General features: G+C 46.4%; 1 protein-coding gene across 1 annotated transcript in view; it reads right to left on the bottom strand.

The window, feature by feature from the left end:
* TEAD1 (TEA domain transcription factor 1) overlaps positions 1–20,519 on the bottom strand; it is a 151,545-nt gene that overhangs the window by 65,712 nt on the left and 65,314 nt on the right. The gene's annotated exons all lie outside the window — the stretch shown is intronic.

Here is a 20,519-nt window from a genome sequence, read left to right on the forward strand (position 1 = left end):
TCTCTAACACACAGAACTCACTGTTAATTAAGAATAAACTGTAGAAGGCTATGTACTAACTAAGCCTAAAAACACAAGGTTCATGATATCTTTGAAATGTTATTTTTTGTCTCCAGAAATAATAATACAAAAAAAAAAAGTAGCATATATTTATTTCGTGTATGAAAAACCGTATTTAAAATTCTGAAAATCTAAGGGAAAAACATACAGCAGTAAAATAATTCCAAGCCACTTCACACACAGCCATTGAGCGTCTCATATGTTTTTTTCTGATTTAAATATGGAGCAATTTCACCAAACACTGTAACAAAGTCATATTGATGTGAAACTGCAGTCTGTCTGTACTATTTGATAAACATTGATATTTATCAAATCTCACAGCATTTACAGATTTCACAGATTTTGGACACATAATTTATAAACCCCATGAATACAGTTTAGTGGGGAATCAGCAGTTCTCCAGCAGATAAATAGGAGCTATGGTTCTGGTCAAGCTAGAATTGAATTTTCAGGTCCTGGCTGGATAAACTGAGCAAATGCCTAAGACAATAGTAGCCTATGAATGTCACACCCAACAAGAAGCAGTATCTGGCCAGAAGTCCCCAGGGACTTCATGAGAGGATTTTCACCTCTGGCTCTCAGTTATCCCTGTCCCAGGCATGAGTGACTTCTCCTCAGGTCCCCAGCAATGTAGCAGTCTGATTCACCGAGTTCTTGCAGACAGTTAAATCAGACAAATTCTGCAATAAAGGCAGGGCTTGAGGATCACATCACAGGCAGAAATATTTACATGTTGCACCTGATCTCACATTGGTTTGAGCTCGCTGAATTCAAAGGACTTAGTCTGATCCCCAAATAGGGAACCTGTGTTTTTCCTTCCCTTGCCTCTCTGCTCAAGCCCCAGCCCCTACAGCAACAAAAGGCTCCTCTCATAACAACAACCAGCAAGTAAGTCTCCACTCCACACCCAAAAGAACATCTGCAAAGAAAATAAAGGCAAGATCCTCAAGCTTGCTGCTACACACAATCTATTATTTCTCATACTTACTATTATTATTACTGTAGTTTTCATTGTGTTACCAATATATTTCTGCCATGTAAAGAAACACACTCAAGTAAAAGGATTTAAATATTTTGTTTCTAACATGACTTGTTTGAAAAGCAGAATCCCAGCTCTGTGCACTTGTCTTCAACTAGAATTTCCCTCCCATAGTGCTGTAAAGCAGAAACTGGCATTTTACCAGGATCTCTTAAGTTTGCTTGGATGTGGTGCTGCCATTAGCTAAAATGAAGCACCTCAGCAGTCCTGATCATCCCTCCGAAAAGACACCAGAACCAGGAAAACCACTGTAGCTATGTAACAATAAAAAACTAAACACAACCATCTTGTGATCAATTTTAGCTCTACCATTGAATTAGGATAGCCACAAAAATGTATCTGACTATTTACAATTAAAACCTAGCGTGCAAGGTAAAAGTGGAACCTACTGTGTCCAAAACGCCGTAGCTTTGAAATCAGTTGGGAAGTTACTCGCGCTCCTGCATGACTGATCCTGAACCCTCTACACTTTAGATCATGCCCTCAGTCCACAAATGCTGGTTCATTCTTATTTCTTTCACAAGGCAGTGCCAGATTTAAACAGATGGGTCACAAATGACTTTGATGGGGATGTTGAATTGCTGCCTCTTGTTTCCAATGCACTGCAAGACAGTTGTGCTCAGCCCAAGTGATTTAGGCTCAGCATAATAAATATTATATTCTTGTGTCAGATAGGAGTACATCAGTGAAACCTATGCTAATTCCATCTGAGGCAATGAAATAATCTGCCTGGGTTATTCATGGAAATATGAGTCCAGCCACTTTTGGACTCATGCAGATTTTATGCTTATGCAGAAGAGGTGACTTCCATAATCCATAATTATAGGTGCAATACCATTCACTGAGCAACACAGCCTTTCAAATTTAATTACAAACCCCAAACGTACTTAGCTAATCGGATCAATTGCAAGTCACAGCAAAGCACATTCTAATTTTCAAGACAGATGAAATTTTGCCACCTCTCAGCTGCTGCGAGAGCCAATGTCAGGTGAAAAGTAAGAGAAAACAGACAAGCATGTTTTCCAAGAACCATTACAGCAAATTTTACGACTGTGTTTGCAGACATGTCCCCTGCAGATCTTTGATTTGCTAAGGCTGCTTTTATCTTGCTGAGCCTCTGCTGAGCAGCCACCACCATTTCGAGGAGGCAACAATGCCTTTTTTGACAGGTCCCATTATCCTTTCTCGCCACACAAATGCAACAGGCCAGCCCTCAAAAGCTTCTTTATGAATTTATGGGGATGAAACGAAACTTCCACATAGAGAAACATAGGTTCAATCCCAAAATAGCCCCTGAAAGACCCTGCTCCAGCCACAATTGCTGCACTTACTCTGACAGACCTGCACCCTGACTTTGCCCCTGTGCTCCTCGTGGTGCCAGCCCAGCTCTGTGGGATCCCTGCTGGCTTCGGGTGTTGTGACTCCAGGTCATCAAACCCTTCTGGCTTCCCTTATTTTTTCTGTCATACCAAGCCTCTCTATTTCCTGCAGCAGTGAGTTCTTTCAATGGGCACCATCTCCTCCCTGTGAGGTGCAGGGATCAGTACAATGAAAAATAGAGCTCAGGCTCCTGCAAGACAGTCCCATTTTCAGTGCTTCAGCTACCTCAGGAGCCACCAGAAGGTGGGATACACAGCACCTCTCTTCAGAGGCCGAGGTAATTCTGCTTTGGTTGCACCTACTGTCGTTCATGTGGATAGCCTTGAGGGTATTCCAAGCAAAAAAAGGCAAAACTCAGCCCAAAACAACAGGTTTGGGAAGGTTCAGCTCAATGCTGCAGTCAGTACACTGGAAATAGAAGGCATGAATTAGTATATACAATAATCACCAGTTTGATCTAGGGTTGTGTTTCCTCTTGCTGTAAACACGATCACAAAAGCTCCTGATGACACAGCAGCTGCAAAATGAACCGCTCGGGTCACAGCCACAGCACATTCTCAGGCTGACCCTTATAAGGAATTAAGTATCATGTTATAATTGCATAGCTATAACATTATTTATTGTTTGCAACATTTGCAGTGGCTTTGAAGCGGCAGTTCCACGGTACAGGCTGTTTAAAAACACAGTTTCTCAAAGAGCTTGCTTAGCACAGAAAATCAGAGAGTGCAGGTAGGTGTAATGGGCTGGTGAAAGGCACAGCAGAGAGGTAAGAGCAACCCAGCAGCTGTGCCACATAAAGTAACTAGTATTTCCCTCTCTTCAAATAAATTTTGGCACACGTAGGGGGCAGGCAAATCAAAGCAATTCAAACACTGCCAGAGCCCTATTGACATCCATACGGTGTGCTGCTTCTCTGAGAAAAAACTGAATTTCCTCTAAAGCACTCCATGGCCTCCAAGGACAGGGAACGTGCCCTGCCACCTCCCTCCCTCATCTCTGACAAACACAGGGTGTAGGGGCTGGCAGAAAGGAGCTGAGGAAGGGAGGATCCTGAGGGAAGACAGGTGGGTGATCAGGAGCACAGCAGCACTGAACAGCAAAGTGGTCCCAGAGAGAGGAGCCAGGCCTGAGCCAAGCCCAGCGAGGGCAGCATCTCACCCCGCACCAAAGGAGGGCAAAATGCCAGGGACAGCTCAAGAAAGCTCTCCTGAATTCAAATAAGCTGCAGCTCAGCTGTGTCCTGAGTCAAAAGCCTCTGGATATAAGAGGGAATTTTTCTTTCTGACCCTACTTAAATATACAGCTTCCACTGTGTCGTTCCAAGGGATTCACAGAGCTTGTCCCCAGAGCTGAGTCTCACCCAAACCTTGGATTTGCTGCAGAAGAAGCAGCGAGCAGCTGCTCCTCCCTCACCTTCCCTGTGCAACTCAGTTCTACAGATTGCAGCCCTGGCTGCCCTGAGTCACCGCTCCTGCACAAAGAGCTGCAGTCCACTGAGTCACTGCTTGTGCCCAAGCTGTTCTCAGGAAAATTCTTTGATCCTCCTAGTTACACTCTTTGAATCTTATCCAGGTCTGCTGCTCTCCTTTTTGAGTGAAGGAATTGAAGTGCACAGAGCAGGCAGGGCTGCCCTGGCTCCCACACACTGCCAGCCCTCACTCCTGCAGCACCAAGGAAAAACCAGGGCTTCTCAAAAAAAAATTCTGCAGTCCTGCCACGAAGATTCTAATCTCTATCACCTAATAAAACTTAAGGCTAAAAGCCAAATAATCACTTGCCACTTTTATTTCTTCACTTTTTTTTTGTTTTTGTTTTTTGGTTTTTTGTTTATTTACTTGCAAGTATGGGAGCATTAGCATGGACTGGAGTGTTTCAGGTTTTGAAATGAGAAGTCCTCTCACAAGGTCTTTTGAAGTTTTATGGACTGCCAGACATGCACAGACCGCATGCTGAGTAACACTGCTGCTCAGCGCTTCAGCAAACAGCCAAACAGGAGCTGAGGGGACAAAACAAGTTTGACTCCAAGTGCCCTCCTCAGTAGGAGTAACTGCTCAGGAATTCCCTGGGCACATCCAAACCCACTTGCACCTCCCATGCCACAGCTCACACGTGTGTGCCCAAGAGGGGTTCAGTGCCTCCGACCTTGCAGAGGATGGGAGGCCAACAGGGCTGGTGGCTGAACTGGCTCTGACCCCCCAGGCACAGCGTGAAGGATATGGCCAAGCCCCTGAGAGACCTCGTGCCTGGGCTTTTAGGGCAAACACCAACAAACATCAACTATTTTCTCACAGTAGCTGACCTGTGTGCAATGTTTTGTGACTCATGGAAAACTTGGAACAGCTGTAAGGAGCAGTCAGTAAATTTAAGCGGGACCAGAGCGGGTCAGCAATTGTACTGAAACAAAAAGCTACAAACCTGGGTGATAAATTGCATGACTTGCCCATAATGGAAGGCTTGAGGCTGCTGCTGCAAAGGATCACCCATGAAGACAGAACCACTGGACAAGAGACAAAGCCAATGTATTCCAATGGATTTAACCATTTTACTGCCTCTAACTAGTCCTGCCTAACCATTTTACTGCCTCTAACTAGTCCTGCCTAACTTTCTGTATCATAAACTGCAACCGTTTCGATTGCATTTTCCTTATGATTCAAAGAATGAAAATGGAACATTTGCTTGAATTTATTACTAACTGACATCACAACCTCAACAATTCATAAATTTCCACACTGGTCAGCAAACTGTGACCCACAGAGAAAATGTTATGCTGACCTCACTAACGCTAAGAAGACACAGTTACCAGTATTTTAGCAAGGACTTTTAGATGGATTCTACTCGTTGAAAAGCTAGTATTATACTCATAAGTAAATGCTGAGGGTATGGAAAATATAAAAAATGTTGAGTCTCTATATTGTGGACCAGCTCCTTGGGAGAAAGGCTGCAGAGAATAAATAAGACACAATCTACATATCTAGAGTTTACAAACAGTTATTTTACATTATTTAGACTGTTTGTAGATCTAAGGAAGCTGCAGAAAATAAATCTACACTGCTAGAAAGTTGGGTGAAGGAAAACGATCCAAAGTCCCCAGACTCTACAATGGAGGAACACGGTAAGACTTCCAGCATTTGATTTCATGAAGTACCTTGAAAACCCAGGAACTCCTGCTCTGCCTCAGCTGGCAGCTCCCCACGCTCAAGGCCCTGATTTTGGTAGTCCTGGGTCGGTTTTACTGCAGGGAGGGGGAAGGAGATCTGGGGGGACAGAGCCATCCTCACCAGCTCCTGGATGCGTGTGGAGCTGTGTCCAGCAGCTGCCAGCGAGCCAAACCCTGGCAGTGCAGGGACAGGGAGCCCCCAGCTGCACCCCAGCAGTGCTGGAGTCTCCAGTGGCACCCTGTCCCCAGGGCTGAGCACCCCACTGCCCTTTCAGGAGGGTTTGTACCCATTTAATTACAGCCACGTGCCAGGGGACAGTTTCCCCCTTTCCTGCCTTGTTTTACTTTGCAATACTTAATGTTCTGTAATTGAAGAGATGCAATTTGTCCCAGCTGTAGCTGGAAGGCTCTGCAGGTCCACTTTGGGTGAAGAGGCAGTGAAATCAGAAATGCTCAGACCACCAGAGCAATTCAGTGAGAGCGTCTGCCAAGAAGGAACCAAAGAATGAATGCACTGGAGACTAACCTTTCAGGAACAGGGCAGGTTTACTCTGAGCATTAATTCTGAAAGTAATGAGGTTGTGGTTTTTGGTTCAGTCTTTAATAGTCTTCATCACAAAAGCACTACAGTTAATATCCCATAATCAGTGCTTTCTGATCAGGAGAGCCCACTAAGCAATTTTCCATCACGTACTGGAACTCGGCTACTGCTGCAATCTGAACAAAACAAACAAAACAATGCTCCAGTCTACATCTAGCAACAGGAAACAGACAAAGCAATTTCAATATTTCGGCTGCGGAGCCATTGGAGGGTCTAGCCACATCTTCCATTAAATTTAGCAGCCAAAAACTCCAGTTCTACTTGGGAGTCTTCCTCATTTTGAGTTTTCTTAGTGTGTACAAACCTTATCTTTTATTGTTGCTCAGCAGTGATGACTCCCTCCCCACCACTCTTGGTTCAGAAAAGTAAAAGTATTCCAATTTAACGCAAATTAGTTTTTTATCTGTTTTCCTGGAAAAACCGTTGGGAAAAAAAACAGTTTGAATTAAAATCAGTTCAGCAGGAAAGTTCCATTTTATATCCCCTGCTTAAAATTAGTGTATATGGTTATTATTAATTTCTGAATCACACCATGTGCTCCTTCCTACAGTAATTGCTAACTGAAGTCAACAGCAGTGCTGTCATCCATTTTAATGGGCTGGGATCACGCCACAAGACACAAAATAAAGACACTACTTGTTTCAAAATGCTCAGGATCAAAACAAGAAAAACACAAGAGACACGCTGGGAAACCCAAAGGGATGAATTACTAGGAATTTAATTTCTCATTTATTGCTAATATTATTGTTGACTCGCTTGTTAATGTAATGTAGCACTTACATTAAGGGATCTGTGTCAGAGTGACCCACTAATGATGATTTGTATCTGCTGCCAGGGTAGGCAGACACAGAATTCGGTGGTGTTCAGGGGCTATTTCCCTGTCATTTAGGGGATTTAAGGCTCTTAAGCAGTTACAGCCTTGTTTATTTTTTAATAATTAGAGCTGGTTGAATTGTAAGTCAAAGAAGACAGGCAGGATAAGGGGCCTCTGCTCTCTGTAGTGCAATTGCTGCACAAAGGAGGAGGCAGGAGGGACAGGGCTGGTTTTCCTCCCCTCCCCAGCAGCTGGGGAGGCTGCAGGAGCCTCCCAGTCCCTTGCACAGCGCCCCAGCCAGCACAGCTCCATCCCCCTGCAGGTACAGCAGCCCCACAAGGAAGAGCAGGGTTTCCTGAGCCTCAGCTCTCTCAGGGTGTGTGGCACTGGTGTTTTCTCCTGACACAGCAGCCACCAGAGCTCCGTGCTGCACCTGTCCCCAGCCGTGCTCGTGGCCCCGTGCTCACAGGGCTGCCACAGGAGCACAGCCCCGAGTGAGGAGCTCCCTGCTTGCAGGCTGCACACCCTTTGTGCCATGCTGACACATCCTCCCAGCCTCCAGGTTAGCTTGGGAAGGCCTGGCAGTGGATCAAGGGCGGCTGGGCGAGGGACCACGGGGGGAGAGGAGAAATCCTCAACTTTGCATTACTGACCTGGCCTCAAAACGGGACCTAACGAAGCCACAAATACTGGCAAGAAGGGAGTTTGGAAAAAAGCCCTGCAGCGTGAGGGACAAGCAGCAGGTACGAGCAAATGGCCTCTTCTGCCAGAAGAACTGCGCTCCCGGGGGAGGGCTTGCCAGCACAGCTGTCCCAGCAGACCTGTCCTGGTGTGCAGGGGCTGAGAGCCACGGGGACACACCTGCAGCCAGGCTGCTCAGCACCTCTCCCACCACACTCATTCTGTCTCAGGGGTCGGTGATCCTGGCTGCGTTCAGAAACACCAGTTTGTGAGATGAGGCAAAAGCAGCTGCTTGTAACGGCAGGCGTGGCTGGAGGCACAGGGAAGACAGTCCCAATTCCACTTTGGATTGCTTTTGTCTGGCTGTTTTTCCAAACAGTTTCCACTTAGGAAACTGGTATCTCTTCCTGATGGCGTCTGTAACCCTTTCCTACGCCCAGCATCCGTGGGCACCAGCCTCCGAGCAGAGCAGCCTGGTCAAAAGAGGCACAATTGAAACATTTGAGGGGCAAATAAACAACTGCTGCTTTTAATCACGGGCAGTGTTTCTATCTGTGCAAGTGGGAGTGAAATTCTTCTGTGATTGAGGCAGAGCAGTGAGGAACCAAGCCTGTGGCTCACTCGTGTTGTCCTGTCTCCCATCCCTGGCCTCTGCCACGTCTGTGAGAGCCAAGACCAGCAACACATCAGTAACTCCCTACCCCTCACGTCTGGCTCTTTGCTTGTTTGTTTGTTTGTTTCCCAGTCGGGATCAGGATCAGACAGAAGCCCCCACATGTCTATAGCAAGCACTGGAAGGAGAACTGGGAGAGAGATACTATCCAGGCCCGTGCAGGGCAGATGCAAAGCCACAGCATTTCTTGCTGCTCTCTGCTCGGCTGGGCTGGGCTTTATCCTCTCCATCTCTGACTATTTAGACTGCAGGGCCAGGGACCACCTACTGTGTGCGTGTTGCTGCACTCTCAGGAACAAGACTTCCATTTTTGCTGGTTCTCCCTGGGCTAGACCATAATAAATACGATTGCTTTAACAATAACACACATTAATAATCGTTAATGCGCTGCCTGAATTTTCCTTTGAAATGCAATCTGTGCTCTCCTCCCTCTCAGCAGTCTAATCGCTGGCTGAACTTTCTGAGCTAACTGAAAGTGCCATAGGTAAGATATTTTCCCCACTATCAGCACTTTCAATCTTTGTGTAATTTAAAGCAAATACATCTTTCTTTGTGAATGCAAATGAGCCCAACTGTTGGGGGTTTTCTTTGTGGCTTTTGTTTTTGTTTTGGGGTTTGGGGTTTTTTGGGTTTTTTTTTTTTTGCTTTTCTGAACTTTTAAGTTATTTTCTAACAGCAACCTGGCCTGGCAGCAGTAAGGCAGACATGACATAATGCTGGCTGTTAATGGCTTCCTAACCCTGGCTGTCAGCTCTCCCAGTCAGGGGGTGCTCCCAGAGCCCCTCGTGCCTCCCAAACTCACTGTGCTCCTGTGCTGGTCCCAAGTCCCAACTCTGCTGGGATCAGAGAGTAGTCCAGACTGGAGAGGACCTTCCAAGCCCATCTAGTCAAACCCCCCTGCAATGAGGGATGTCTTAAACTAGATTAGATTGCTCTGTCCAACCTGGCCTTAAACGTTTGCAGGTATGGAGCACCTAGAGCCTCTCTAGGCAATCTGTTCCAGAGTTTTGCCATCTGTCCTGCTTTGATAGGAAGTGAGTTTTTCGGGAAGTTGTGCTCAAACCAGTCAGTGCTGGGATTTGAACACTGGCCCCTGGTGTGGATATTGGCACTGGAGACACGGATACACCTCTGAGAACACAGAAGGTCAGAAAGCAGAGAACTCCCGGGGAACTCTCTCTTGCTCTGGGTGGGTGAAAGAGGTCAGACCCCCAGGGAGGTCTCACCCCATTTTAATAACTTTATAGTGATCACCTAAATCAACCCTTCTTCAGTTCTAAAGCCATCACTGCTGTTCCAGCCAGCTCCTTTCAAAGCCTGTGTGCTCCTGGGCTCAGGATGGGGCTCTGCCTTGTTTCAGTGCTCCAGGCTGGCTGCTCTTTCCTTGGCACCTCCAGTTCCTGCGGCTCTGGGAGGCCACAGCGCTCTCAGCTTCCAGCACGTGGCCGCAGCTCCACGCCGGGGGCGAGCAGCTGCCTGCCCACAGCGATCACCTTTGGGGGCAGCCACAAAGATCTGCCTTGTTCCCAGCCTGGCTGCTGTGCTGGGGAGGGCAGGAGAGTCAACCAAACCCGCCTGGCCCTGGGAGCAGCCCCGCTCCTGGCCCTGCTGCCCGTGCCCTCCGCTGCACGGTGCCGACACATCGCTCCCCGCAGGGAAAAGCAAGGCAGGATTCTCCCCAAGAACATTGCTGGGTTTCACATTCTCCCAACCTCAGAGGAAGGAAATGCAATTCCTACCTCACTTGCTGTGCCTGTGTTTGTGCCACAGTGGAATGCAATGTGGAGATTGTGTACCCACAGTGATGGGGTTTGGTGTCCTTGGCCTGCCAGGGCCAGCTGGGCTGACAGCCACGGGGTTCTGGGCAGGGTGAGCAGGGTTGGGTGCTTGGCAGATTCACTTTAGATGCAATATAATATAATGCAATATAGCATAGAATAATACAGTATAATAAAGTAATTAATTAGCCTTCTGATATCCATGGAGTCCTCCCCATCATTCCTCTCTGCCATGGGGCCATCCTGTCTCAGTGGGACTCCAGCAGGGAAAATGGCCAGTCCCCTCCAGGAGGAAAAGCCCAGCATCTGAGCTGCCTGTCTGGCCTGTAGAGAATGATCTGCCTGGCACAAAGCATTCCCCTCACCTTGCTTCACGGCACCAGGATTATTTCTCAGATGGGATGGAGAGGAGGGAGCAGAGCCCCACTGTGCCAGCACAAAGCACAGGGATGATCCTCTCCCCAAAGAGCTTACAACCAAGCATAACACCGAAAAAAATCTCATTATTGACAGATTAATGGCAATCTGTCAGGGCATCCGCTCCTATTAGGAGTTTCTTGAGCAGAAGAGAATTACAGGGCCCTTATAATTAGCTAAGGATACCTAGACTGATCCAAAAATTGAACAGTTAAAATTAAGGACTCACCTCCACAGAAATATTGCATTAAAATTGTGACTGTGGGATAAGCACCCATTCTAAACACAACATACAGATGGGTAACCCCCAGGGAAGAGGTCAATGCATAGATTTCTTTTGTGGACTTCATAAAAAATTGCAGCATCTATGACCTTAGAATGGGTGCTTTTAAATAACATCTGGGGATTTTCGTCTTTCAACCCAGTCCACAGAGTTAATTTTAATACTAATGCTAAAAAAAACAATTAAATCACTGACAGGCTGTGAGTTGGGGTTATTTTTTCACATTAATATCACCTTACATACACTTGTGAAAAGAAGTTTTTCCTCAAATTAATTCCACTTTTGCTTGACCCCCTATAATTCATTCATAATTATGAAATACTGGCCATCCACACTGCTTAACTTCCTGAGTCAGAAAGCTTTCCTAATTGCAAGAAGTCAGCACAGGAAAGGTCATAAGTATTTGTTCTGCACGTACAAATCACATGCACACATGGGTCTCACCACAGCCTAACCCCCCTGGTTCACTCTCCCAGCTGCCCTCCGAGCTGGAGGAGCCTTTTGACACGCAACACAACATTTGACAGGGCCAGCACTTAGATGATGCCTGAGTACATGTCGAGAAACACAACCAGAGGGAGCCTCAGGGAAATAAAAAACCAAACCAACAACTTCCATCCTCCCGTGGTGTAAATGGGCATGCACTCATGCATGCCAGTGGAAATCACACCGATTTACATGATGTGAGCATCTGGCGCTTTTCCAGGGCGAAGGACTCCGTGCCCAGGGGCAAGAAGCAGCCCATGACGTGGTTTCACATGGGCAGATGATTTCCCCTGCATTAACACTGCGTGGCTCCCACGTGCCTCCTCCCACCCTCAGGAAGGAATGATTCTGACCTCAGCTTCCAATGGAATTATTCAGATCAGAATGAGCTTTGTCCATGAAATGTTCAGGCCCCCAGTCAGGCCCCAGGGAGCCACAGTTGTACCATCCACGCCTGCCCTTGAGCACTGAGAGTTCTGAATTCTCACCCAGTTATTGTGACCAGATTTGCTCCTTGTCCCGTTACACGAACACCAGCACACACAGGGTGCTGAGGGCTAATGCTGCAGCCCTGACATAAAAAACCTACCCTCCATTTCAATACTGCATTTAGCCATCCACTACAGACTTGGAAAAAGCGGCCAAAGCCAAACACAGAATCAAGAAAACTCTTTTACACAGAAATGCAAAATAAATGCATTTTCAGTAGTTTAATAAAACCGAGGCAATCGTTACAAACTACTTCCTGATGAATAGGGTGAAATTAGATTTTTTAATAAGAGAAGAAGCTTGGAATTAACTGAAAGCGTACGATGGAACACAAATGGAGCAAATTCTACTTCTGAAAAAGTTAAGATCCGTAAATTCTGGAAATGACAGCCACTGGTACTTAAAGAAATCTACTTATGGCTTATGCACTGCTTGAAGAAACTTCCAAAGCTGGATAAACTGTTCCAGATTTCATACAGTTAATGTATTTCACCAGAAGATGTCTATTTCTGATGTTTTTCATTGACACACACTGATATACATTATGCCATTTGAACAAATGGCAGCTTTGGCTGTGCCTAAGAGCTACAAGGCGTGGGTACAAAACAACTAAAGCACAAAACCCTAAGGACAAGGCTTCATTGTAAGCATTAAATAATTATTACAATGCAAAATTAGTCAGAGCAATATCTCTGTTTTATTTCAAGCCATACAAGGTCCAATCCAGAGTGAATTTACTGTCAACTCCTGTCACAATGGCATTTCACACTGCACTTTTTGCTTATCACTTAAGGGACAAAATCCATTTTAATTTTTAACCATCCCTTTTCGTTTACTAAATCCGCTTTCTGATGTATTTTTAGACTTCAGACTTACCATGGCTTTATTTGTAAGTGTATTCAAATTTGTTTCTTCTTATGTGAGAAGCTCTTTACCATAAGAAATTGACTGCACATGGGAGAAACTGTGGGGTTTCTGTCTGACTTCCCCCAAAAGCGACAAATAAATACTATTAGGAGTTTTTAAATTAATAATTTTGATAGGAAAATAATGTTCTTTTAACTACCCATTATCATTCTTACACAATAGGGTCTTGCAGCTGGCACTATACTTTCAAATAATGCCTACACTTAAATTCAGTCAGCCTTTATATTTGCCAAAAGAAACCTGCTACATAAATTCCTCCTTGGCAGAGGAGCTGCGGAAATGATTCATGAAAAACGCTGCATTAAGCTGCCTGTTAGAAACCTGTTACATGCCTATCTGGTTATTATTTCTATTAAACAGCACCCCCACTTCAAACCCAAGAGCAGAACCTCGCTGTGCTAGGTTAAAAAAATGAATAAATAAATGAATAAATACAGCAATTGTCAGGGCCTCCTACTCCTGCCACAGAAAAGCCCACAGTGGAAACAGGGCAGAAAAATCCTGTTGGGATCTGCCACGTGTGGCCCAGCACCCAAAGCCTACAGTGGAGGGTCTTGCCATCCTGCAGCCCTTTCCTGGAGGAGAGGAAAAGCTCCTTTTTCCCAGAGTGCACAGATCCAGAGGGGTGACAGCTGAAATGTGTGTCATTGTATGGGTTCTGTCACAGCTGGGCAAAACCCAGCAATGCTGGACAGCACTTCTCAGAGATATCACAGGGCTTCCCAATTGCGCTGCCTTCCAACCCACTGCTCAATAAACACCTGCAAAGTGATGGAACACTTTATTTACCTCAGCAGCATCACTTTCTTCAGGGAGCAACTATTCCAAAGTAGCTCGACTGAACTCCAGAGCCACAACTACAGAAAGTGCAGGGATTCACAGGAGAACCCACCCGTGCAACAAAATAATTCTGTAACCTCACCTGCCTTTAAAGCAAACATTGCAGCTCTGATGAAGCTGCTTGCTTTCCTCTCCCAGGATGGACAGGTTTGCTTTCTGTCCGTCCTTCTGCAGCTCCCACACAAGAAAGGGGAGCCTGGCCTGAGCAGGGGATGGAGCAAGGCAGTTCAGCTGGATTTCCCACCCAGACCTGCGTGGCAAAATCTGCCCAGCTTTCAGCTCCACTCAGTGGTTCTTACATGAGGCCTCAGCACAAATAAGAGTAAAGAATACATCACCCTAAGTTCTCAGAAGCTGCTGTGAAGAGCACCCCTCAGGCCCTTTGCAGTGCAGTTTCTGCACTGATTTGAGCAGGGCCAGGAGGAGCTGCAGGAACTCAGCTACAGAAACGAGCCCCATCTCGAGCCAGCCTCCCAGCACACCCCAAACATCACCAGAAATCTCCTCCAAAGCCTGCAGGTTTCAGGGAAACCGGGAGCTCCTCAACAGGGCTTTGTTGGGACGGGCTGCAGGTCAGCAAAGTGTGCAAGAACATGTCCAGCATGAGCTGCTTGGAGGTTTTCTGGCTGGCTTTTGGGATGTGAAATGCCCTCAGCTACAACCTTCTCTGCAGCAGATGTTTGTAAAGCTCAGGGCACTGAGCAACGTGCTGTGAGCATCTTTGTCAGGCAGGTCCTTTTTACTCCTTGCCTGTTAATGGGTTTAGAGGTGTAGATTTAAGCAATTCTGTATACCTGTTTTGCCTTTTGGGTCTGAATCCAGCTGTGGTTGCAAGTATTCCCTGTGATTTAAAGCATTAAGGAATACAGCTCATAAAAAATCTGATTTTTACCTTATTTTTTATATAAGAACTCCGCTGCTTACAAACACTCATGTGTTTCCTTACCTAGCAACTCTGTGTGTTATGGACATCTTCCCTCTGTCTGTTCAGTATCAACCTGGATAACCAAACACCAAATTTCCATTGCTTAAGCTCCAAATGCTTTACATTTCTCTCATGACCATTTCACGCCCTCTCTTCTACTTAGAGCACAAAAATAACGTCAAAATCCATGAAATTTCCTCTTCCAGTCCCCTATTTCTTTATTTCTCTGTTTCTACACACAGAGCTGCCTCTAAGTGAGACATCCATGCAGGAAACTCAGACAAAAAAAAAAAAGAAATACATCTCTCCCTGGGCTTTCATGTTTTTCCCTGGGTACCAGCTCCTCTTGTGCCAAGCTCAGCAGATCCAAGGTCCACTTTTTGTCCCAGCACACCACAGCACTCCAGCCTCCACCACAGCCTGAAGTTGCTGAACCAGGAGGGCGATGCTGTAAAATAAACTCACCTGCCACGTCTCTCTTGCTGGCTGATTCCCCCCCAGAGCTCCTCACAAAGCCCACGATGCTCAGGCACACACAGAGTGCTCAGGCACGCACAGGCACACGCACCCCTCCTTGTTTTTAAGGCAGCATGTCAGAGCCCTGCACAGAATTTTGAACCCCTGAATCAAACAGTTATTTCTTTGGCAAGAAAAATGGATTTGAGCCTCCCTTTCCAACAGGTTGTTGATTTCGTGTGGGTTTTCCAGGGGTATTTCAGCTGACCCACGCGTGGCAGAGGTGTTCAGCCCCAGCTGCCCGAAGGGACCTGCAGCAGAGCAGCAGCTACCCAGACACAGGATCACCATGTCAAAAATCAAGTTCAAATTCTGATTTGCACTGCACAGAGTGGGCTCGTGCACACAGCACCCCCACACCCACAAACCTAACTTGGATGGAATGCCACTGCAAATAGCCCATCACCTGGGCTCAGCCTTCCACAGCCACACAGTCTTGCCTGAGAGCGGTCTTTTCCTAATATTCTACACATGAAATAAAATCAACCCCCCTCACAGTTTTCAGGACAAGCTGAAATCCTGGCTTGTGACTTGGCAAAACAGAACAGGAAAAATATATGCAAAAAAATCCTCGTCAGCACTCTCCCAACTGGGAGCAGTGGCTACAGGCCAGATTTTTCATGATGCAATTCCCCAGAGGAGCTGCTTTTCTGGCCAGAGCCTCACCTCATCCGTGCTGAAGAAACTCTGGGGAGCTGCACAGGTGAATCTGGCTTTTCATGTGTAACCTGCTATTACGTTTTTGTCCAGAGAATTTTGTTCTGTATTTCAGCACCGTTCTCCTTAACAGCCTGTAAGGACAATTTTCTACAAGGAAAGCTCTTATTAGGCTTTATATCGATGACCTTAGGTTATCTTTTATAGTTTAATCTACACAAGCTCAGAAATCAAGCTTTGCCTGTGGTAGCCAGCCCATCAAGTCACTCGATTGTCCAGCACAACTTTCAATTCTCACAGGCAATTTGACAATTGCAAGTATTTTGCGCTGCATATTATGAAGTCTAGTGCTGCAAAAATAATAAGACCTGAAATTACACACAGCGCTGAAAGTCTACTCATTTAACCACGAATTCTCAGGTCATTTAGATGTTTCAATAACAGCCATGCTATAGGCCAAGCTGTCATATTACTCTTATCACAAAAATGTCATGTGCCTGTTCCCGAGCTGGCACACATGCCAGCTCTCAGGCTCCCATCAAACCTCCCCTAACTCCAAGGATACGCAAGCAAAACACATTATTGTAATGGATGGTTTCATAAACAGCAGAGCCCTAGAGCCACTAAATAGTGCTCTCAAGTCATTTACTATGCTTTGTAATTTATTAATAGGGATATATGAATCTTCCTTGAGGGGAAAAATGGGAGAAGGCAGCTTAGCCTGCTGGAGGCACCGAGCTGGATTCTGCTCCTGCTGGCTTCTGCCTCCAGCAGGTGAGAAGAGGGGTGCCCCACCTTTCCCTCCCCAGGCCCCTTGCTTGGCTGTCCTGGGGCCAAACGCCAGCACGGGCTGCACAGTTACCGCTGCGGTCACCCGTGTCAACCCCCTGCCCGAGGTCTGGACGCTTGTCACAGGGACAGATGTCCCTGGGGATGATCAGAGTGGCCACAGCACGCCTTGTGAACATCCCCTGCTGAGAAGATAACTGCAAGGTGACCCAGGAGGTGGCAGGAATGGCTGGGGCCTCAGTGCCCACCCTGTGGCAGGCAGGGACCAGGAGGTGGCAGGATGGGGTGTCCGGGTGCCCCCCATGAGACCCAGGCTCCCAGCAGCAAGCACAGCTGCAGGTGGCAGCATGACAAGGAGCAGAAACTGAGTGTAAATCCCATGATTTAGGGAATGTGAGGAATTTGTGAAATGCCACGTGGTTATAGGAAATCACAGCATAAATGCTGGCTGAACAGAAGACAATGAAGAAGGCAGCCCTGGGCGCACCCACGCAGGGGTGGCGGCTGTGTCCCAGCAGCAGCCACCATTCCTCTCCCACCTTCTCCTGCCTCACCCTCTGCCTGGATCAGCTCGTGTGCCCCCGTGGGTGGCAGCAGGACAGGCTGGCCCAGCAGGGCTCCAGAAACGTGACTGCACAACAGTCTGAGGGCCCAAGTTCAGCAGCCTGGAACAACATCTCAAATCCCTCTGCTGCCCTGTTTAAAGTCAGCTGTCCTTCTTGCTGCTCTTATTTCTGCACCTCATCTGCAGCTTGGGGCCACTGTGCTCTGAGGCCTCACAACATTCTATAGTTTGGGGTTAACCTGCAGTAGCTCCTTAAATTACACAATTTCTTTGTTTAATACAAAGGAAAATGAGCAGGTACAGAAAAGCCGGTCTGAAAGCAGACTGTGAACACTGCATTGCTTTCAGCAAGTTCAGTTCACTTCCAATTCTGACCTGATTCTTTCACAGATTTAATGAATCTGTCAGGTTGATACCATGAAATGGGACAAGTGAGCAGTCAGCTTTGTTGTAAGGCTTTGTTTTCACGTTTCCAATTAAAAACAAAACAAAACAAAAAAGAATCCAAGCAATTAAGGGGAAACATTAGCATGTAAGAATGCCACAGCTTTTAAACATATGGGAGGTTTCATCTGAGCAAGAATTTTCGCTGGAAAAGATTGAGGTGAGCTCACAACTCTCAATCAAAGTTCTGTGCACTGAAAAAACTCAGTTAAAGTTGGATGGGGTTGTCACATAATAGATGAATTTACACAGCTCTAGAGACTGGCTTTACTAGAATGAATTATTGATGTCTCACTCTCAGAAGTGAATGACTTGCAGAAACCAGCACGGAGCACGTCACACTGCTGCAAGATCTGCAGACTTAATGCAGCTTTGGCTAAGCCAGCCAAATTCCTTCTCTGAATTGCACATCAACAAAAACAAGACTGCAAAAGATGCAGTTGCTTTGGAAGTGGCTCAGTCTTTAAAGCATTGAAAACAACTCTCCACCTGAACCCTGCTGATGTATCTGTGGTCTTAGGGCTGTTTTTCCTGTTTTCAGAAGTTTTTCTCTTCCCTGCTAATTGACAGAAGCTGAACATCTATTTCAGTGGAGCTCTGCCAGTTCATACAAGCTGAGGATGTGGCCCATATTTTTATAAAGGGAGGTCCTTTCCACTGTTTTGCCATCTGCCAAGCTCTACTTTCAGCTAATTAAATAACGTCAAGTTCTAGCAGGCTTTTTCAGGCCATTAGAGTTTTCCATTTCTGGACCCCTAAGGGAGCCTAGCAAGTCTGGCTTCAGGAGAACCGAGATGTGGATTCAAAGGTGCTGACAATGCTAAGAGCAGTTCTGAAAGCTGGAAAACACCCTGGCAGTTTGGACTCTCCTTGTGGTTTCCACACAAAGAGAGTTTGTGGAGGATCTGTGAATGTGAGCAAACACTCATGGGCAGCTTCCCTAGGAACACACTCTGTGAGCTGGAGATAATCAATAATACATAAAATAAAATTAAAATAAATTAAAATAAAATAAAATAAAATAAAATAAAATAAAATAAAATAAAATAAAATAAAATAAAATAAAATAAAATAAAATAAAATATTGTTATTATTAAGCATTGCTGTTGGACTATACCAGCAGTAATCTTCCTGCAGCCTTTGCAATCTTCCTGCTTTTTATCCTGAGAGAGCCTGAAACACCTTCTCATGTCTGTGGAGAGACTGTTTCAGACGGGAAAGGGAAAGGGAAAAGGAAAGGGAAAAGGGAAAGGGAAAGGGAAAAGGAAAGGGAAAGGGAAAAGGAAAAGGGAAAGGGAAAGGGGAAAGGGAAAGGGAAAGGGAAAGGGAAAGGGAAAGGGAAAGGGAAAGGGAAAGGGGAAAGGGGAAAGGGAAAGGGGAAAGGGGAAAGGGGAAAGGGGAAAGGGGAAAGGGGAAAGGGGAAAGGGGAAAGGGGAAAGGGGAAAGGGAAGGGAGGCCATGCAGGTGGTGTGGCTGAAGGACAAGTTGTGCTTTCTGCTCTGCCTAGGATGAAATGAGAATTACCCCAGTCTAGATCAGCCTCTCATCCACTCCACTGCCAACTTAGGAGAAAAAAAAAAAAGACAACAAAGAAACCACAACAAATCAAGCATTAATGAGCAAGAAAACAGTTCTTCTCACATGGCCTCTCGTGCAGCAGCTGGTGTGAGGCCAGGCACAAATACTGGACTGGGACAGCAGTTACATTTCACTGTCATTTCAGTGACACACCACACCTTCCTGCCAGCCTCCACAGAGGTGTGTGAATACGTGGGCACACCTCTGTGTAAAGTTCAAGCGTGATTTAAAGACGTCATCTCACACCAACTGGCACAAGTCTGAGCCCATTGTGACTGCCTGAGTCACAGGAGTGCCCAGCAGGTACTGTCACACCTCTGGGATGGCTGGCATAAATAAATCTCAATCTCCAGCATGTTACATGACCACAACAGATCTTCTTCTTCCCTTCCTAACTCATTTATCACGTGGAACCACCACTCACAGATTTCCCTTGAAGTGTAGTCCTGATAGGGCTGCAGGGGTGGGCACAGCAGCATCCCCCTGAAGAACAAGCTGGAGCTGCCTGAAAGGGCCCAGGTTTGGAGGGGGACAAGTTCCCTGATGGCCCTGGATGAAGGTCTGTGCCTCTGGGGCTTTGAGAGGATGTTCCAGGCAAGGGAACACCCCGCAGGGCAGGCTGTAAAACAGGCCCAGAAGGACAGCACAGCGGTATTTCAAAATGCACTGCGTTCCTGGCAAGTCACGTGCCTTAAAGCCGGACATAAATCATTGCAAACTTCAGCTTTTGTTTCCACAGAACTTATTTAATGTTTTTAGTTCCACACAGAGGGCCCTGTTCAGCATCTTGCTGCCATGGTGTTTTTCTGTCTTGACAATTCACTTCCATGAGCAGGCATGTAGCCAACTCAAATGAGACTGGAGGCAGTGAAAAGCCCTTCAGGTAAACAGTGTGATAAGCTAAACTGCAAAAACGAGACAATGTTTTTGTACCATGAGGCAGTTGCTATGGAGACGGTTGCTAATTAACTGCATTCAGCCAGGAGAACAAAGGGTTTAAGGGCACTCAGGACTCTGTATCTCAGAGAGAGCAATGCATAATGTCTTATGCAATCTGCACATCTATCATATCTGGAATACCTGAGCCTTTGCTTAGGCTGCAAAATACCTCAGTGACAACCAGGGGGGCTTATTCCTTTAAATTGCAACAGATTTTTAGGTAGTTAATGACTGGCCAGCCTTTAAAAAACAAACAAAACCCATCCTTAGAAGTAACAGGTATCAGGAATCGATGCATCAAGTCGACTGCACTAAACACTGAACTGTTTCATGCTCACTCAGAGCCTGGCTGGGCAGCGAGGGGCTGCAGGGCTGGCTGCTGTGAGAAGCTGCCAGGAGCTGCCCCCAGAGCTCACAGAGCCGCTGCCAGACAGACCCAGCACCAGTGACAGGGGTACTGCTCCTGAGATAACAGCTCCAG

This window comes from Fringilla coelebs (genome assembly GCF_963513975.1).
Source record: "Fringilla coelebs genome assembly, chromosome: 6".
Classification (NCBI taxonomy): domain Eukaryota; kingdom Metazoa; phylum Chordata; class Aves; order Passeriformes; family Fringillidae; genus Fringilla; species Fringilla coelebs.